Here is a 19,259-nt window from a genome sequence, read left to right on the forward strand (position 1 = left end):
GGTTCGCATTTCGACGGAACGCTTGCCTCGAGAGGCGCCCGGCACGGATCTGAACTCTTCTTCACGAGACATTGAGCTGAATTTATCCGAAATATGCCACCACCACCACCAACATGAGCTTTTTTCGGGTATTTGTCGTTTTTTATGCGAAAAGTTCGGGTAAGCAGATTCTCGCAAAAACCATTTGGCTTAAAAAATGTGTTTAAAAGCCCACCCTGGATTTGAAGCAAAAAGTATTTCCTCGAAATAAGCTAGAAATACCCAATTCACGCGGTGAAAAAATGGATGATTATGGAAGGATTATCGAATTCTTGCCTAACTTGAGGGATTTCCCGTGATGTAGGATTAGGGCTAGGAAAAAAGCCCATAACCTGCTCCTGTCGTTGTGAATTTCCCGAAGATCAAAAATTTCAGTACGAACCGAAAACAACAGCTTAAAGGAGGTGCACACACCGTGAGCTAGCCAGGGAAAAGGGGCTTCTGATTGAGCTAAACTGTCATTGATGCACGGTGCAATTAGGTAGACCTATTACTATCCCCCGCGCAACCACTTGGGGAGTACTTTGAAGCGGTCCTGTCGGGGACTTTCGGGGGTAGGGGGCGGGGCAAATAGAAAATAACTTCTCTTTGTTTTTGTGAAGTACATCATTTCTCGCACGGTTGACAAGGTGACGGCGGACTCCGTACCTTTGGAAAGGCCCTTTTGAAACATGTCCTGGCAACATGCAGGGCATCACGAAATTAACATCAACACCTTGAATCAACTCCATGAACAGGGAGAGGCGATAAGTCCCATCTTAAAAGATGCTTGATGTCTAGACGTGAATAGTCTGTCCACAGTCATTTTTCATTTTGTATTTCGGGACCATTTGACAGCGTACGAGTGAACCGGAGCGCAGTAACGAGCCTTAACCCCACCCCATTGCCCTTGCGGTCAATAAATCATCGCGTTTTTCATTTTTTTTATGCGCGTTCGAGAACCTCCAAAGGGAATATTGAGGGTCTTTGTACAGTTTCAGTTTATTTTGCCGACAAAAAAGAACAAAACAAAGCAAAAGACAAGTATACAGAAACACGCAGAAGCAATGTGGTGAGGAAGCCCCCCCCCCCCCAAAAAAAAACCATAAGGCTTAGGTCATCCCCTTTTCGTTCGTTTAGCGTCAAATAGGTTTCCTGGTTTTGGGTGGGTCGGTCGGTGGGGTGAAAAAAACAAATTACAAGAAATCTGAGAACGAAAGGCCTGAAACACCAGCATCATTGCCGTGGAGACTGAAAATAACAAGACATGGTCACCAAATCGACACAAACTCAATATGGCGGAAAATTTGATGGTCAATTTCATAAAAAGAGGCCCAAAAAGGGTAAAAAGCAAAGAGGATACACCACCGAACGTTTTATGCCTCGAAATGATGTTATAATGCTAATTTTTTAGATTAAAAGAATTAATCTAAGTACAAAAAAAATAAACCTTGTCGTTTCTTTTTCTTGCTTTTTTAAAAAATGCCAAAAAACTGGGTCTTTTGGACTACACTAAACGAAGAAAAAATTAAAATAGGTATTAAGCTCCATTAAAGTATAAAAGTATAAGTTTACACGGACATGAACGAACGTATACTGAGTAACTAAATGATACAAATTTGATCAAAGTTAAATGAAAGGCTAAGAGCCTAACCGCTGTCTGATAACGAAACGGTAAACAAGAAGTGCTGCCTCTCATTTAAAAGAGACGTGAAATACTGGGTGGACCACATCCTGAACTCCCGCGAAAACCGCAAGAGAGGAACGCTCAGCGCTAAGGTGACTAAACAGGGGCGTAGCTACTTGTACGTACGGTTCGCACGTGCGTACCCGAAAACGTTAATGAAATAAACATAAATAAAAAAAATCGGTTTCCAGAGAAGCGACGACATTAATTGGAGAACCGAATCTTGGATGATTTATTTATATAGCAAGCTTGATGATGTAAAGCGTGAATGCGTTGTTTGCTCCACGACCTGTCTTCGGAGTAGACGAAGTAGTGCACAATTACGTCAATGTGTGGTGCTTTTGTCGGTCAAAAATAATGTGACAAAAAGGGGTAAAAAGAGTCATTTGTAAACTAAAGTCGGAGGTACTACAAGCTTGATTTTTAATAGCTGAATTAATGATAAACGGTTGACGTCAATGAACATAACAAGCCGACAGAATTAAAGAATTTTAGAGGTTGTGTCATTTCATAAACAGCAAAAATGCTTTTGCTTACAACCGTTAACCCCACCTTTAATAAAGGCACCTTAAAAAAATGTTGAGATTTGGGGTGGGCGGGGGGGAGGGGGGGGAGAAGATGTAGAAAAAATTGGGCGTACCTCCGGAAAAATCCTGACTTCGCACCTGCTAAAGCCTGAAACTGAACAACAGGAGTCTTGACGAAACGTCCTCAGTTATCACCTGTCCGGGGTCGTACTTTCAAGGAAACGCTGATCAAGAATCACTCATGACGGAATAAAAACTCCTCGTAGCTTCCAGCGAAAAAAGGAGTGACAACAGTGGTAAGCGGTCGCTCTGTGAAATGTAACGCAATCTTTGCCGTTTACGATCTTTCGGCGCTTGGATTTGAAACGTTGTTGTTTGGTATGTTCTCCCGTGTGGATACTTGACATTTCCAATATATGGAAACACCATGCTAAGGTACGAACAACAGACATTCACAACATTGTTTTGTGCGCTAAAATCTGATTTCATGGACGTAAAACGCTTTGAATTTTAAAACTTTTTAATATTAGTCATCCCCTTCCTTTGACAACTTCACGTGACTGGTGCACTTGGCAGGAGTTGACAGCTTAAATCTGCCTTTCTTCTAGCCTGTTCCAGGCGTTCAGATAGTGGGGAGCGGTGCGAAGAAAAAAAGAGCGCGAAAAAATAAAAGCGAGGGAGGGGGGGAGGTGAGAGAGGGAACGCCTGTTAGATTTGTTTTAAATAGACTCATCCGCCCACTCAGACCGCGTCAGCTGTAGGTGGTCTTCACTTGTCAATTAAGACTGATGCTACAGCCCCATACATTTATTATTGTTCTTAGGAATAAATCAAAATTTCCCACATCAAAATTAATATTATGTGTACACAATCTTACTAAAAACCTAATGTAAGACTTTCAGACAATAGAGAGCGGGATAAGTAATTTATTTACGGCTTGAAAACATGATTTCAGCGTGTACGTGACAAAAAAATTATGAATCAAGTGACAAACAAATATCGCTCATTTCGATAGAAAGCCGTTTCAATACAGATCGTTAACTCGAGCAATGAAAATGCCCAACAAACGAAGGGAAAATTTACTACTCGATGATTGAGTGGACCTCGTCAATAGCGATAGCTGCAACTTGCTTTCCAAGCTTTCCTTAGAAGTCCTTTTGTCCATTCCTTAGACAACCACGATTTGTGACAGCAGTACGCCTTTGAGTGAATTTTTAAGGATGATACAATTTCACAGCTTCCACTTTTAACGGCTTCATCCACATTTTCTCCCATCATTGCCGCCGCTACTCCGATTTTGTTCAAATGTTCCACTTGGTCTTTCATGATGGCAATCAACGGAGTTACCACAACAATCGTAAATGGTATTCTATCCTGCCTTCATTCCAATGCACGCTTTATTCGAGGAAAAAGCTGGAAAATAAGTCTTTTTCCAAAGCCAGTCGGTGAAATTGCGAAGACATCTATCCTGCCGACTACGTGTTTTAAACAGTTCCTTTGCTCTTCGCGTTTTAGCCTCCACGTTTGGAAAGTCACTCAGCTCTGTGTTTGTTGCGAGCTCGAATTCTGGACGGGACGTAGAGTCTGTCATCATCGCCATATCGCATTTCTCGCTTTGATCGAAGACGCTCCACTGTTGACAAAAACTGTCAAAATCAACCAATCAGAGGGTATACCAGGATCTGGTATACCGGAACGCACTTTTGTTAAGAATTCTTACAAGCGTTCCCGCACCTCTCTCCCCAGTCCCCCTCTACTTTTCATCGCTATCTTTACTTCGTACAGCTCTCCACCATCTGAACGCTTGGAACAGGCTACCTTTCTTCAAACGGCATTAATTTATATCAGATCGCTGTACGAACACGTCTTGGTTTCTGAAAGCTGATAACATGAAACCACTATTGCTCAAACTAATTTCTTACTGTATTTTTCCAAGTTTTTAGCATCGGCCCGCCGCGTCTGGAAAGCTCAAATTTCAGAAAATTACTACTTGTATTTTTTGGCCTCAGACATTTTCTTTTAAGTTGCCCGTAGTTTTGAAAACAGATTTTGAAAGAAGAGATAACGCTCTTTAACGTGGTATAAAACTCGTTACTGAAATCGAGGTACCAGTGGACGATTTTGGGCTTTGAAATTTGCCAGTTTTTCATTGAACGAAAACGTTCGAAATATTGAAAATAATGAAAAATCTCCAAAATATTACACTTTCGTTCAAACTGAGTAAATCACCACTTAGAATGTGTGCAATTAAGTACTCTTCTGAATAAGTTATTTGTTGTCCGCATTACAATGGATTTGAATTTTAAAACGATTTTTTTGCGACACATGGTCTCGGGCCTGGAAAACCCGGTCCAAGAGCCGCGAAACCAATAACCCCCCCCCCCGTACGTGGAAAATAATTATCGGATCGAAGTAAAAAATGACATTTATGTTAATAGCTTACCTAGTGCTACTTTGTGAATTTTTTTGAGAATTTTCGATTTTTCACTTTTGTAGACCTCTGGTCGATATTTACTGACATCCGCTCAGTAAGAAAGCAAACTGCACGAAAAAATGCCTCAGAATCATCAGAAAATTTTCAAAAGTGGCACCTAAACTAGACCTAAAAACATGTTTTAGTTAAAGATTAATAGCTATTTTGTCAAGTTATGCAATTAAACTTGTGGCACAACGCGATTCAGAATTGAAGGTTTCAACTCAAATTTAGGCAAATATTCAATTTACGTTGCTTGACGATACCGGCTGCTGTCACAACAAAATCCTCAGTTATTCAAATACTTGCCACTTTTAAGTAAGATATGCCTCATTTGCCCACCAAAACTATATTAAAGTTCCCTTTTTTCCTTTGCCAATGATATATATTGTTCAAAAATTAGTTCAGCAAGTAAAAGATACCTTTCCAAGCTTCATTTAATATTCCCACTGCCCCGAACATTCGTGTTAAGTCTGTTATGTCAAGACGGAAAAATACCTTTTCAGAACCAAACCTCTTCTAGCTTAACATGTGGTCCAGTCTGAAAAAGCTGCATTGACCAGAAGTTACTCCGATCCATCATATTATAAAATCGAACGTTAGAAGAAAAGTAAATTTCTCACTGCTTAATTAAATATGCGTGAACAGGTCAGAAAATGTTTGACTTGTACTTCGCCTCACGTAAGGGTATCCGGATTCCGAAAATTTTTGCTTGTAGGATCCGGAATCCGGGAAAATTTTGTTATGGAATCCGGAATCCAGGGCTTTGGAATCCAGAATAGAGCTCAAGCACCCTACTGAGGAATAAAATCTAGAATTCAAGTTCCACTGGAAAAGACTGGAATCCAGCACCCGGAATCCTGAATCTATGGAATGGGATCCAGAATCCAAGACTGTCTTGTTTTCGCTAACATGGGGCGATAGTACTGGACTGTGAACGGCGAATTACTATTTTCTCTTTATTTACCTTCCACTGATCAGGAGCCCACATTTGAAGACTTTGTTAATGAAATTTCAGTTCGAAGGTTTCTTCCATTTACTGACTGTGTCTTCAGTGGTCAGCTTTTGTTTTCACGCTCCTAGAGACAGTCTGGAGTCTAAGGCTACTTTTGTATCGCAGCCAGTTAATAAAGAAGTTGGCACACGCAAATAATAAAGTTTCAACATTAATTTTGAATCGTGCAACGCAAGTGAAAGTAACAAGAAAATAAAGTGTGGAACTTCACGCGGTTTTTCTCAACTGATAAAAGTACACGATTGTCAGGACACCATTACTTCTTACCATGAAACCTGTCATCCATCGAAGTCTGAACTAAGTGAAGCAGAGCCAGTACACTCAAAAGATGGTAATCATTGACCTTACGAAAAATCAAGTGGAACAGATGGTGATCTGCTTTCCAAGGAGGACTCCCATACAAAAGTGACGTGGGTGCTCCTCGTTTGCAGATTTTGGTCTCACTTCGGTTGTTTGGGACGGAAAGTACCTAAATATGCTCATTCAGGTATCGCTTAGGGCTGTGCATAAAGAAATTTGCAAAAAAAACAAAACAAAACAAAAAGCCGTGACGTTAACCTCACAGAAATCTCCTTTAGGGGTTAGTTTAAGCTTGAGTCACACCCACATTGGCCTCCCTTAGGGGTTTAAATAATAAATTATTAATTTTCCGACGAGCAGCCCCTTCTTCACTTTTAGATGGAAGTCCTCCCGGGGATTACCCACAAATATCGGCATATAAACTCGGACGATTTTGGGGGCCACCTCGTTCTTCGCATAGAGGACCAAGAAAGGAATATCAGGACCAAGGACAGGCTTGTAATTGGTTTGGAGATTGCTAAGATAGTATACCATCTATTTTAAAGGATGGGATCACGTACGTATAAAATCGTAAAATCATTTCTAATATCCTTATCACTAGTTCCTTTATCTGTGATAAGATAACGACAAAAGGGCCAATGGGTATTGTCATAATCGTAATTTCAAGTTCAGACAATGATAAACTCAGTAGTCCACTCAATTTTTTTTATTTAGAAATATGCGACAAGTGAAGATCCCGACATAATGAAGTTATGGAGAAAAGTAGGAAGTGGCTTTAAGTCAAATATCCTGATATTAATCACTGTTGCACTATGGCATAAAGTTACACAGTTAGCTGATGTACCTGCACATTTGATATAATTTATGAGCTGACGGATTTGAATATCACAAGATACACGCGTGAAACAGAAAGTGATAAGCGCATATCTAAACCTCATTTGGAGTCGGAGATAAATTGCCAAAATCGTGATTACCTACCTTTAGGCATATTACTGAGAGTACTCAAGACAATTGTTTGGTACCATGGAGAATTCACCGACAGAATTTTCTATTGAAGCCCAACGTGGACAAAAACCTCTGAATTCGAACAATCAGTAGAGGTGAGAACTGACGTGAAGTCTGAATCCGGCATTGTCGAAGGTTTCCCAAGCGTGAACATTTCTCCAGGTCGAGACCCCTACACTGTTTTTACGTCTTTTCTCGTCTCACGTCTTGTTAGCGGTTATCACCCTGTCCTTACAGATGCTTGCATTCTATCACGTTAATGATGTAAAAATACCTACATCTGAACAACAGCTGAAGGATCTAGGATCACATTTTTAAAAATCGCCTTTGGACCCTCCATGTGGATCCAAATTCATATTGATATCGATTTTACTCAATTAGGCGCCACCGCGTTTATCATTTCGTTTTTGCGACTCCAGTGCGGCGTTCATTTGATACACCAGCCTACCGCGGACAATGTTGTTGAGCCATTCAGAGAGGATCTTATTGCTTTTATATGTCTGCATACCGAGATGCTATGACAAAGAATATGAAGACCGCAAATACTTCACAAACCTTATGAAAAAACATACAAAAACAAAAAACGAGCGAGATTGCAGGCGAGTAAACAAAGATCTGGTACAAATTTCCCTAAAATAGTCAAATATAAATCCCCTAGTCGTTCAAAGCTTAACAACTTGACAGGCTAACGGTTTTATTCAGTGGTGGTATAAACAGGTTACAACCGAACACTGTCAGGCTACTCAGTCACTTCACCCACTGTCCATCACGGAATTGATAGTGTACAGTATTACCAGCATAGCACTAGCACTGTACATAGACAATCAGATTTGTGATCGAAGGCCGGTAGATTTATACATCTTAGAATTTATACTAATATCAAATTCCTAAAGGTGTCCGGACACTAACTTAATTCAATGTACATTTCACAGCTGATTTCATTTTTTTAAGGGCAAATAACAATTTACTTGATAAGAATTTATAAGTACGAGACTTATTTTGGCGTAGACGTAATTAGCCGGTTGTTGATTTTACTTCTTTGAACTCCAGTCCATATTTTCTTAGTTTTTCTTCAGGGACTACCGTGTACCATCGTCCCATATATATAGTGTAAAGGTGAATGTGTGAAGGACCTTCTCGCTGCAAAATGTAAATACTTTCATTTGTCTCTAGACAGGAGAAACACTGTTCTCGTTAATGTTATCTGTAAAACAAAAATGTTCGTTAGAATGCGATTGAAGTATGTCGAATACCCTCTTCCAGGCGTTCAGACTGTGGGGGCGACCCTCCGAGGGATGCCAGTAAGAAAAGGGCGAGGGGGTGGGGTAGGGAGAAATGCGTATTTTTCCCGACCCACTCTACTAATAAGAAGGCCAACCACAGGTAGCCCAGGCTCTGTGATAGTACCACAGTACGGTTCCAGTAAAATTCGATGTGTTTGTATAGGGTAAAAATATCATGCTAAAATTTCTAGGAAATACTAAATAAAGATCAACAAAACTTACTCTACAGTTAATTGTTGTTGTCCTTATTGCTCCAACGAAGTTTCGTGATAATTTGCAGTAATTTGTTCAAATTCACTCTATCTACAATAATAATATACAAGGTAGGAAACGCGAGGTGCCATTTTCGCCGACATGCTCTCATTCAACACAACTTTTTGCACGAAATTCGAACTCCAACGGAAAATAAACATGCCAGGATCGTAGAAATAGGGTAGCAGCAGATATAGAAACCAGTGAAGGTTTCCCAGATAGAGAAACGAATCCCAGAAACTTTGACAAACTCGAAGAATATAATCCAAACAGACCAAGAATATGCTCGCCGAAGCAGCCGGGCCAGATCAACGCCCGGCCAAGAAAATGAGGCCTGGGCACTGTACAAAAAAATTCCATCCCGTGAGTTCCTGGGGTGACCTTTCTAGGGACCGATACATCATTTGCCCAAAGCCACCCTCCCCTGCTGGAAAAATACTTGATGGAAGGCAATTGTTCTTCCTAGCCAATCACAATTCGCCAGAGCAAACCCCGCACACGCGCCTAAATTTAAATGGCCAAAAAGAATAAATAAAACCAGGATAGTCTGCCGAGTTACAAGGCGCCCCATTTCTTTTACTAAGGAATGCAAATAACAGTAATGAAAGTAATGAAATAACAAAGCGAAATACTTACAAGGCGGGCTAAAGACAAGGTTGAACAAAAGGTAGATGATGACTATGATACTGTTGCTGTGAACTTTCGAGCGAAACTATCGTAAATAAACGGTGAAGCTTACAAAATAACGTCAAAAATAATGTCAAGAACATGAATTGCGATAATTGAGACGAATGTAAAAGGCATGTGCGCCAGTAAACAAAGAACTAGCGCGATTAACATATAGATGGTTTTCATGCAATCTCGGGAGACACAAATAACAATGGTGAAATGAACAAATGCTAGTGGACAAACAATGCGAACTAATGAGCGATTTTTTGTTTACCGTCCACCAGCACGGTGGCGATGACGTAACGTGAAAACCACCTATTTAGCGATTAATGCGGCCGTAACACGCCGACTTCTTGTCAATACAACTGAATGTTCTATTAGTTGAATATGTGAACCATCGTGACACCTCTCTTTGAATTTGGTCTTGTTGTACAAATGCCGCGGTAAGAGCGGTAAGAGCCAAAATTCACTTGTATCTTTTGCTCGTTTTATGTTTTGTAAATCCTCCTTTGTTGTTATTTCCTTTGCACTTATAACCTTGCCCCGTTGATGTTTGATAGACTTTCTGAGCACCAGTGCCAGGCGCTGAATATAGTTGGAGAGGGACATAACATCTTTATAACAGGTCAGGGTGGCACGGCTAGGAAGAACAATTGCCTTCTGTTAAGTATTTTTTCAGCAGGGTAGGGTGGCTTTGGGCAAATGATGTATCGGTCCCCAGAAAGGTCACCTCAGGACTCCCGGGAACGAAATTTTTTTGTACAGTGCCCAGGCCTCATTTTCCTGGCCGCGCGTTGATCTGGCCCGGCTGCTTCGGCGAGCATATTCTCGGTCTGTTTGGATTATACCCTTCGAGTTTGTCGAAGTCTGTTGGATTTGTTTCTCTATCTGGGATAGTTTCATTGGTTTCTATATCTGCTGCTATCCTATTTCTACGATCCTGGGATGTTTATTTTCCGTTGGAGTTCGAATTTCGTGGAAAAAGTTGTGTTGAATGAGAGCATGTCGGCGAAAATGGCACCTCGTGTTTCCTACCTTGTATATTATTATTGTAGATTGAGTAAATTTGAACAAATTACTGCAAATTATCACGAAACTTCGTTGGAGCAATAAGGACAACAACAATTAACTGCAGAGTAAGTTTTATTGATCTTTATTTAGTATTTCCTAGAAATGTTAGCATGATATTTTTACCCCATACAAACACTGTAATTTTACTGGGATCGTACTGTGGTACTATCACAGAGCCTGGGTTACCTGTGGGCCAACTACTGGGAGTCGAACAAAGGGTGGCCGGCCGAGACTATTAATACGAAGGTCAGTGGAAAAGTAAACTTAATCTTCCATAAGCTTAACCTATTTCCGATTTTTGTTGTTGATAGAGTTAAAGAAAAAACAAAACAAAACAGAAAAATTGTCATTTGTAGGATCATGAAGAATTTTCTACTATCACAGTGGCCGGTGTCACGCAATGCGAATTCAGCATCAATATGCAAATTTAAGTCGAATCCTTCAATTCTGAATCGCGTTGTGCCACAAGTTTTATTGCATAACTTGACAAAATAGCTCTTAATCTTTAACTAAAACATGTTTTTAGGTCTAGTTTAGGTGCCACTTTTGAGAATTTTGTGATGTTTTTGAGGCATTTATTCGTACATCTTGCTTTCTTAATTGGGTTAGTGAAATAAAGACGACCAGTTTTTGCTGATTAGAGAAAGATAATGCCTAAATCGTATTGGAACAGTAAGAAGAAGTAATATGCTTCCAAATGAGTGCGAACAGTCTAGGATTTGATGACCCGAAGTACTTTTAAAAGATTGGTAAAAAACCTGTAAAACGGCATCGAAAATTTGCTTTTTTTAGCCGCTAACGGTCGTCCAGCAATGAAATGCTGGGAATGGCAGTAAAATAAACAATTTCCTCATTCTAACTGGAGTTTCGTTATTAGGATGGATAGTAGTGTTGATGATAAAAATATAAGGCAAAAGTTTTTTCCAGTCCAAAATCGAGTGGAACGCTTTTAGGGAGACTGCCTCTTAACTTTTTTGTTACCATGTATATTTTCCTTTCAGCAGACGGTAAAATAGCCTATTTGTACGATGACGTCATTTTTATTGGTTCATCTGATTATTTTTTATACCAGAAATACGTTTATCGCAAGGCTATAAAAAAAGGGGTAAAAATTATAATATTTAAAGCTTTTCGCCTGAAAATTCTGCTTCTGTCAGAAACTGGTGGAGCTGTGTTTATCAAGAATTCAAAGATATATTCAAGGAAAATAAGCAGAGTTTTGAAGGTAAAAGCCGTACTTTAACTCAATTCATCACATTTAAAGAATATACATGTATGGCCGACAAAGCCTTTACGATGCTGTACAGTATTTGCAGATCAGCGTCCTTCATCAGGTTGTCAAGAATAGGTCTTCAGTTCATCTGCGGTTAAAGCTTTTTCTTGCTGGCTGCTACAGCACAACTTTTGATGCTGCTTTCTCTGGATGACAAGCCTCTCCGATTCTAGCTTTCACTGTTCGTAGTATGTTGTTTTTATAGGATATTGAGCGCTATAAGCAGTATTCGCGAATTGCATGCATTTATCTAGTAAAGACTTCTCCATGCTCTTTGTCAGGGTCCAAGATTGGTTCACCAAGCCAGTGCTCGACAGACGCCTTTAACCTAATAATTTTAGATAGTGTCGAACACAGCTCTATGCTGCTACAAGATCGTGAAAATTCACGAAATATATTAACATAGTACCCGCTCTGTCCCTTGCACCACTGGGATGAGTTTATAAATACGCGGTCTTTTAAACAGTTTATTCCTTTAGCCTTTTAATTAAACTTTAGGAGCATTTGCTTGTCAAACCACCGATTTAGCAGTCTCATTTGCTACATACAATAATACTTGGATATTGTTGATCCTTGAAAGCGCTGAAAAAAACTATAAACTTTTTCCAGCCAACCTAGATAAGATTAGATTAGATAGAATTTTTAAGCCGTTTTGAGGGGACGGGAGGTTAATGTGTTTTATGTGTGTTTTCGAATTCCCCTTATACTAAGAGTCTGTCTTAAAGAACTAAATGCCTGAAACGTTTATTTCAAAACTTTTGTGGCCAAGCGGCTAATTCTTCGAACGTCGGATCTGAAGGTCCGCTTTTTCAAGCCTTGCCATCGCGTTGTTTCCCTCTTAGACAAAGCTGCGTAAAACAACCTGAATCAGTGCATCTCTCTACTACAATAGGCACAACAGGCTTGCCCGTTAAGTAACTTGAACTAGGTTTTCGGACCGTCTATTGAAAAAAACAAAAAATACGAATAAGAGAAGCGATCACCTAGCAACGCGAGAAACTGCTTATAATTACTATATCTTATTTAGCGCTAAAACTCGAGCATATAAAGAAAACACATACAGAAAGTGGTGCTGAAAAGCCTCGTTTTAGCGCTTAATAGGAAGACATAAGCTAAATTGAAATAAGACTTTCCAGCACCACTTTCTGTGTGTGTTTTCTTTATATATCCGCGTTTTAGCGCTAAATAAGATATAGTAAGCGGTTTCTCGCGTTGCTTGGTGAACGCTTCTCTTATTCGTATTTTTTCAATAGACGGTCCGAAAACCTGGCTCAAGTTACTTAACGGGCAAGCCTTTTGTATCTATTGTAGCAGAGAGACGCTCATTAGTAAACCTATACCGAATTATTATGCAGGAAGGCATTTTTACCTAGCAAGCTAGACGCTGACAAGGCACATAATTAATATGCATGAAGGCACCTTTCCCCTAGGATACAATTTTTAAAGGGGGGTTGCCAATTGTATGTAATTTTCTTGTGGGTTAGCTGTCTCACGAAAGGTGATGTTACAAGAGACGATTCGCAACGACGATTTTTAGCGCAACACAGCGATGCAACATTGTTGCGACATTGTTTCGAATAGTGACAACATTGTTCCAAAGCAAAGCTTCAATCCATTGATTCACAGGAGGATTCTAAAGACGATACGCGCTCAGACTGTTCTGAAATGGTTGGCTTTGCCAACCCCAAGGAGTGTCAGTTTGTATCCTCCACGACCCGTGGGCTTTACTTTATGATGGCAATAGTATTTCTTTTCTTATCACATCGGGTAACCTTGCGATCGAATATCATTTTATCCAAAGGGAAGGAAACAAAATTACTTTTAACGCTCCAACCTTGAATGGGTCCCTTGGCTTGGCTCTTTTTACTTTAAGAATATACGGGGCGCCGTTTTACAAATAATGTAGCTCCCGAGAAAAAAAACTTAAAAGTATAATTTAGCTGGTAAAAAATAGATTTAAGTGGAATCTATACTTAGAATGTTGTCAGAATTTAACTCATTTGAACAAGTGAAACGTAGAGAGCTTAAGTATAGTGTAAACGGCGTATCGAGGCGTATCTCTCTGACAAATAAAAGGGTCTGGATAGGGGTGAACAAATGTCAGTTGTCAGTTAAAATTTTGGCCATTTGTCAGTTGTCAGTTGTCAGTTAAATGATTATTAATCATTAACTGTGCAACTTGTTTGTATATTTTTGAGGCGAAATATAGCTTGAAAGGCACATATAATGTAAATTAATGATTAAATTTCAAAACTGATGCAATAGTACCTTAATTTTTATCAGTTTTGCCATTGTAAACATTTCAAGTGGCCCTCTATTTCTCAAGTCTTGTTTTACTCTCCTCCACTCGAACGTTTTTGCTGGTCAGACTCCAACATTTCCAACCATTCTGCCAAGCAAAATTTATACCTGCAGAATATATTATTGGGACGTAGATCGAAAGAAAGACCGAGAAAGACCGAGAAAGACCGTATCTGAATCATCTCGGAAAAAAACTTGCAATTGCCTTTGTAACGCCCTCATTCTTTTGTAACGCCATCGTATGCTGGCGCGTTCTCAGAGGAGCGTAAATTTGAAGTCATAGGCTATTTACCACAGATAGTACATGACATCGGTTTTACAGTAAATCATTAACCAAATATGACGCTTAAGGGTCTTGTAGACTGTTCACAGTCCCCTATTTTCCCGTAACATCATCGAGATCGAGCGCTTTGCCGGTTACGGCTGCCATCTTGCATGAGTGTCAAAACTACTTAGGGGGCAGGGGGCGGCTTGGGAGGAAGCGAGAAAAATATTTTTCTCGCCCCCTTCCCCTTAGAGCTATGATCTCCGACGCCCGCCTCCTCGGTACATTTGAAAATTAAGATGGCCACCGTTAAGACGCGCTATATCTCGACGATCTCACAGAAAAATAGGGGACTGAACAGTCTCAGCATCTTGCTTCTAAGATTACCCATAAAAATGCACATTTGACCACATTGTCTGACGAGAAGAGTGGAACAATGCCATTTAAGGCCTTAAAAACGGGTTTTGTAGAAAATAAAGGACAATCAGGTCCTTTGCCAGTTGTCGAAAGGCTCCTGGGCAAATGTAAGTTGTCAGTTAAATTTTAGGCTATTTGTCAGTTGTCAGTTAATCCCATCCAGACCCTCAAATAATTCACCATTCAAGCAATCGTATTTCTCGCTCTCTATAATTAGAGCACTACCCTATAGTAAAGTACAAATAATGCAAGTGCTATTATTGAAATCAATCAGTTTGCGGTTACCAGAAACAACTGTAGGAGTATTTTAAGGTCTCAGTGAAACACCCGTGGCACTAAAGCCCTTTTAAAGGTACTTAAACATCAAAAAAAAAAAATCTTACCCCAGGGAATGTCACTATATCCTCCAAAGACATATTGGCCCTTCTGTATGATGGTCACAGTATTCTTTTTACCGTCGCATTTACTATGGAAGGTATTGGCTTTCCAACCATGTGAGGTAGCATTGTAGCAAAGAAGCCAGGAAGAATCCTCCCCAACCCCAGGAGCGCTAGCAAGAAAACGGTGAAGATGCTGGAGATAATACTGATTTCCACGTAATATTGTTGAGGTTATTGAAAATTCTGAAAATGGAAACACATGGATGATACCAAAATATCACGGTCAGTAAGATCTATCCTTGCATCTGCATACCTTGCCACAACCTCGCTTTACTCATGTCCCGCAGGTAGATTAGATAGAATGGTACTAGATAGGTGGTAAAGTGAATGGACGACGAATGAATGGATGGCTGGATGAATGACTAATCTTTCTTTTAAAAGAAAAACGTGCATGTATGAATATTAGAATGATAAAACAAAACCAGTCAAAACAAACAAAAAAGCTCGTTAACTCCATCACAAACAGGCATAGCAGCAAAGCCAGGTGACAATTCCGAAATCATTACGAGAACCTGAAAGTGAGTAATAGCATGGTTCTGCTAAGGTACATCTCTTCTTTAGCTTTCTTTTACTGGTTCGTTTAAGTGTTCTCTTTGCTCAAACGCGAGGTAAAACTGAATACATTTTTTATGAGATAATCGTGACGGAAGAATGTAATAAATGGTTTGACGGGCGGATGGTTGCTAGATTAATACCAATCTTTTTTAGGGTAGTTTAAACACTATCGGACATTGTGACAATAGTGTCTTTAAGAGAACACTGGCATTTTCCAAAGTAAGTAGATTATTCGCTGATATGCGTCTCAACCATGCATCACCTCGAGCACTACCAGTTTTGTATAATTGTTCGTTTTTGTTTTGGGACAGAGTTACACTTGTACATGCATGCATCTGCATTTCGAAGTGATCCTGTGATTCAGCGCTCAGGTCGTACAAATTCTACACGTACAATTTTCTCCCGTGTTAGTAATGTCGTGATCTGTGGTTATACTTAATATGAACTGATGTGGTGTCTCCGCCAAGAAGAGCTTCTGCATTTATCAATCCACAACCTGACTTGGCAGGAATCGAATATTGGTCGTATTATGAACCATTATATTTCTATCCAAAGTAAAATTTTGCAAGAGCTGTTTGTGTGACTGAGAATGACTTCAGAATTTTTCCACCTGAAGCCACCGTCTAAGACTTGAAAAAGGCTGTTCGGGATCTCTTTTTTCTCTTTTTTTTAAAGATGTAGTCGATCATTAATGGATAGTGTTCATCTCGGTCAATCATCTTATCTTATACTCCCATCGTAATACAGAAAAGGGCGTTAACAGTTACTCCCTCTTGTTTGTTCGCGTTGTTTAAGAGTTAGCCGAGGATGTACCTTACAAGATGATGTAAATATTTACAGATGAGCTCTGACGTTATCCACAACTATACGTGACGACTGAGTGTTAGATTTGAATAAGTAAGTAAATAATAAGTGAAAAATAAATAAATGAAATTATTATCAAAAGAGCGAATAACAATTTCTTATAATTTTCTTCAATTTATAATAGTACATTACTGAACGTTATTTTACTCTTTTTGTACTGAACCAGAAGACTAAAAACTAGCAGAGAGCGAAAAAGGAATTCCAAGAACCAACCTGAACAGTTGTGACCATTTCCAATGTACCCTGGTTTGCAACTACAGCTGAAGGACTCTTCGGTGTTGGTGCAGGTGGCATTTTCACTACAATTGTGAGAGCTGTTCAGGCATTCGTCTGAGTCTGGGTGATAGTTTTAGTAAAAATTAAATTTATTCTTCCTAAACAAACTGGTAGGCAATATAGCCACTAGTAGTATAATTATTATTATTTAGTTTACGGTTAAAACCCTTCCATTCCTCGCACTGATTTCAGAACATGACATCAGTCACCTCTCAAAACTAAGGCGAATTGTCTTAAATGGATTAGAAAAGAAACAAGGAATTTTACCTGTACATTTGTATCCACATCACCTTCCCCTACCCTCGCTTACGGGAGAAAGTGAATGATCCTTGGGTATTATGGCAAAAAAGCTATTTCGTGACAGTTTCTTAAAATCTGTGTTACTACTCTCGTCTACAGTTGTATATCTAAACAAGAACGCTCTTACAGCGGTAATCAGTCTCGCTTGCTTGGGATCGAGAAATGAGGAGGTCGTTAATTCTACACGAAATACGATGTACTCGCTAAAGGTTTTTTACTTCCTACCTTATCGACGTCGATACTTTTTGTTTGTTTCTGAATTGATTTAGCACGCGTGTCAGCGACGACCGGAAATAACGTCTGCGGTCGCAGACTATACGCGTGTATAAATACACGAAAATTCAAGGGCCTCGATTCCAGAGAAATAACATCATTGCCAGAGATCACAAAAGTGATTTACATAGCATGTCATCTCAATCATCGCCGAAAGTAAACCGCATGCTCATCACAAGATCATTTCCATACGATAAAAGTTTACAACACCCAACCATCGCAGTTTTGCTAATTAAGATTCTTATTTCTCTTTTTCGACCACTCAGTAGTGTTCACTTGTTTCCAAAGTATTCAACGCTTTCAAGTGATAGAATTCGTGAACCGACACGTTTCGGAATAGCTTTATATGAATCTTTCCTAAGCTTTCTTCGCTAAACATGCGTGGCTTCGATCACGCAACGATTCTTATTCCCAGTTTCCACGGTCTCCGCAAGGAACGCCTGGCACAATGACCCCCTTTTTGTGTCCTAAATATAACGAAAAACGCGTTGCAGATTATGAGTCTCGCTGCTTACGCAAGCGAGACTAAAAAAATTGTAATAATCCGGCAGTAAACAAGGAGAAATTAGCATACGTCATTTCATATAATAGACACATTTAGCCTGCGAACATGCCCCCCCCCCCCCCCCCGGCTATATCTCTATGTTTTCTCGTTCTCCCGAAGAAACAAAGGTTTCCTGATTTTTTTTAAAACTTACAAGTGGATACGTTAACCAAACGCAGACAGGTGATTTTACCTGTACAATTGTGTCCATCTCCATCGTACCCTGGTTCGCAGGAGCAATTGAATGATCCTTGGGTGTTATTGCACCAAGCGTTTTCATGACAGCTATTATTTGCAGCGTTGCACTCATCTATGTCTGAAAAATAAACCCAGTAAATTTAAAGGTGCTGGTATGAGAAAGGATAAACATGAACGCTGCAAAAGTGCATTACCTGACGTATTGGCCATTTTGGAGTTGCGTAGGGAACTGGGGCGTGTTTCAAATTTAAACTAATCGATAAACTGACACCACCGTATAAAAGGTCATGTTGAGATTGGTCATTTGACCAAGTTTGGTGCTCTAAGGTTGAACAGGGATCAAGTTATGACTCTTGAAACATGGTTAAAGAGCCATACAAACCTCTGTAATTTTGTGACAGCGTCCCCAAAACCATATAAACTCTTAATTTTTTTTTTCACGATTTCTGTGACATTCCTAAAAATAGGCAACCACAGTGATTTTCGAATTATTTCCTTCCAAGTAGTAGATGCATGACGAATTTTACAGTTTAAAAGAAAAACTGAAACATTTTAAAGAGTTTATACACGCGTATAGCCTGCTTCTGGAGAGGTATTTCCGGTCGTTGCTAACACGCGAACTAAATCAATTCAGAAACAAATAAAAAGTATCGACGTCGATACAGTAGGAAGTAAAAAACCTTTAGCGAGTAAGTCATGTTTCTTGTAGAATTAATCGCCAGTCCTCATTTCTCGATCTAATCTCCAAGCATGCGCGACAGAATGCCGCTGTAAGTGCCTTCTTGTTACTACCTACTTTATCGACGTCGATACTTTTTATTTGTTTCTGAACTGATTTAGTACGTGTGTTAGCGACGACCGATAATAACGTCTGCGGTCGCAGGCTATACGCGTGTATAAATACAGGAAATTCAAGGGCCTCGATTCCCGACAAATAACATCATTGCCAGAGATCAAAAAAGTGATTTACGTAGCACGTCATTTCAATCATCGCCGAAAATAAACCGCATGCTCATCACAAGACCCATTTCCATACAATAAAAGTTTACAACACCCGACCATCGCAGTTTTGCTAATTAAGATTCTTATTTTTCTTTTTCGACCACTCAGTAGTGTTCACTTGTTCCAAGGTAATCAACGCCTTTAAGCAATAGAATTCGTGAACCGACTCGTTTCGGAAAAGCTCTATTTCCTAAGCTTTCTTCGCTAAACATGCGTGGCTTCGATCACGCAACGATTCTTAGTCCCGGTTT

The sequence above is a fragment of the Porites lutea genome, chromosome 8, assembly GCF_958299795.1.
Source record: "Porites lutea chromosome 8, jaPorLute2.1, whole genome shotgun sequence".
NCBI lineage: Eukaryota > Metazoa > Cnidaria > Anthozoa > Scleractinia > Poritidae > Porites > Porites lutea.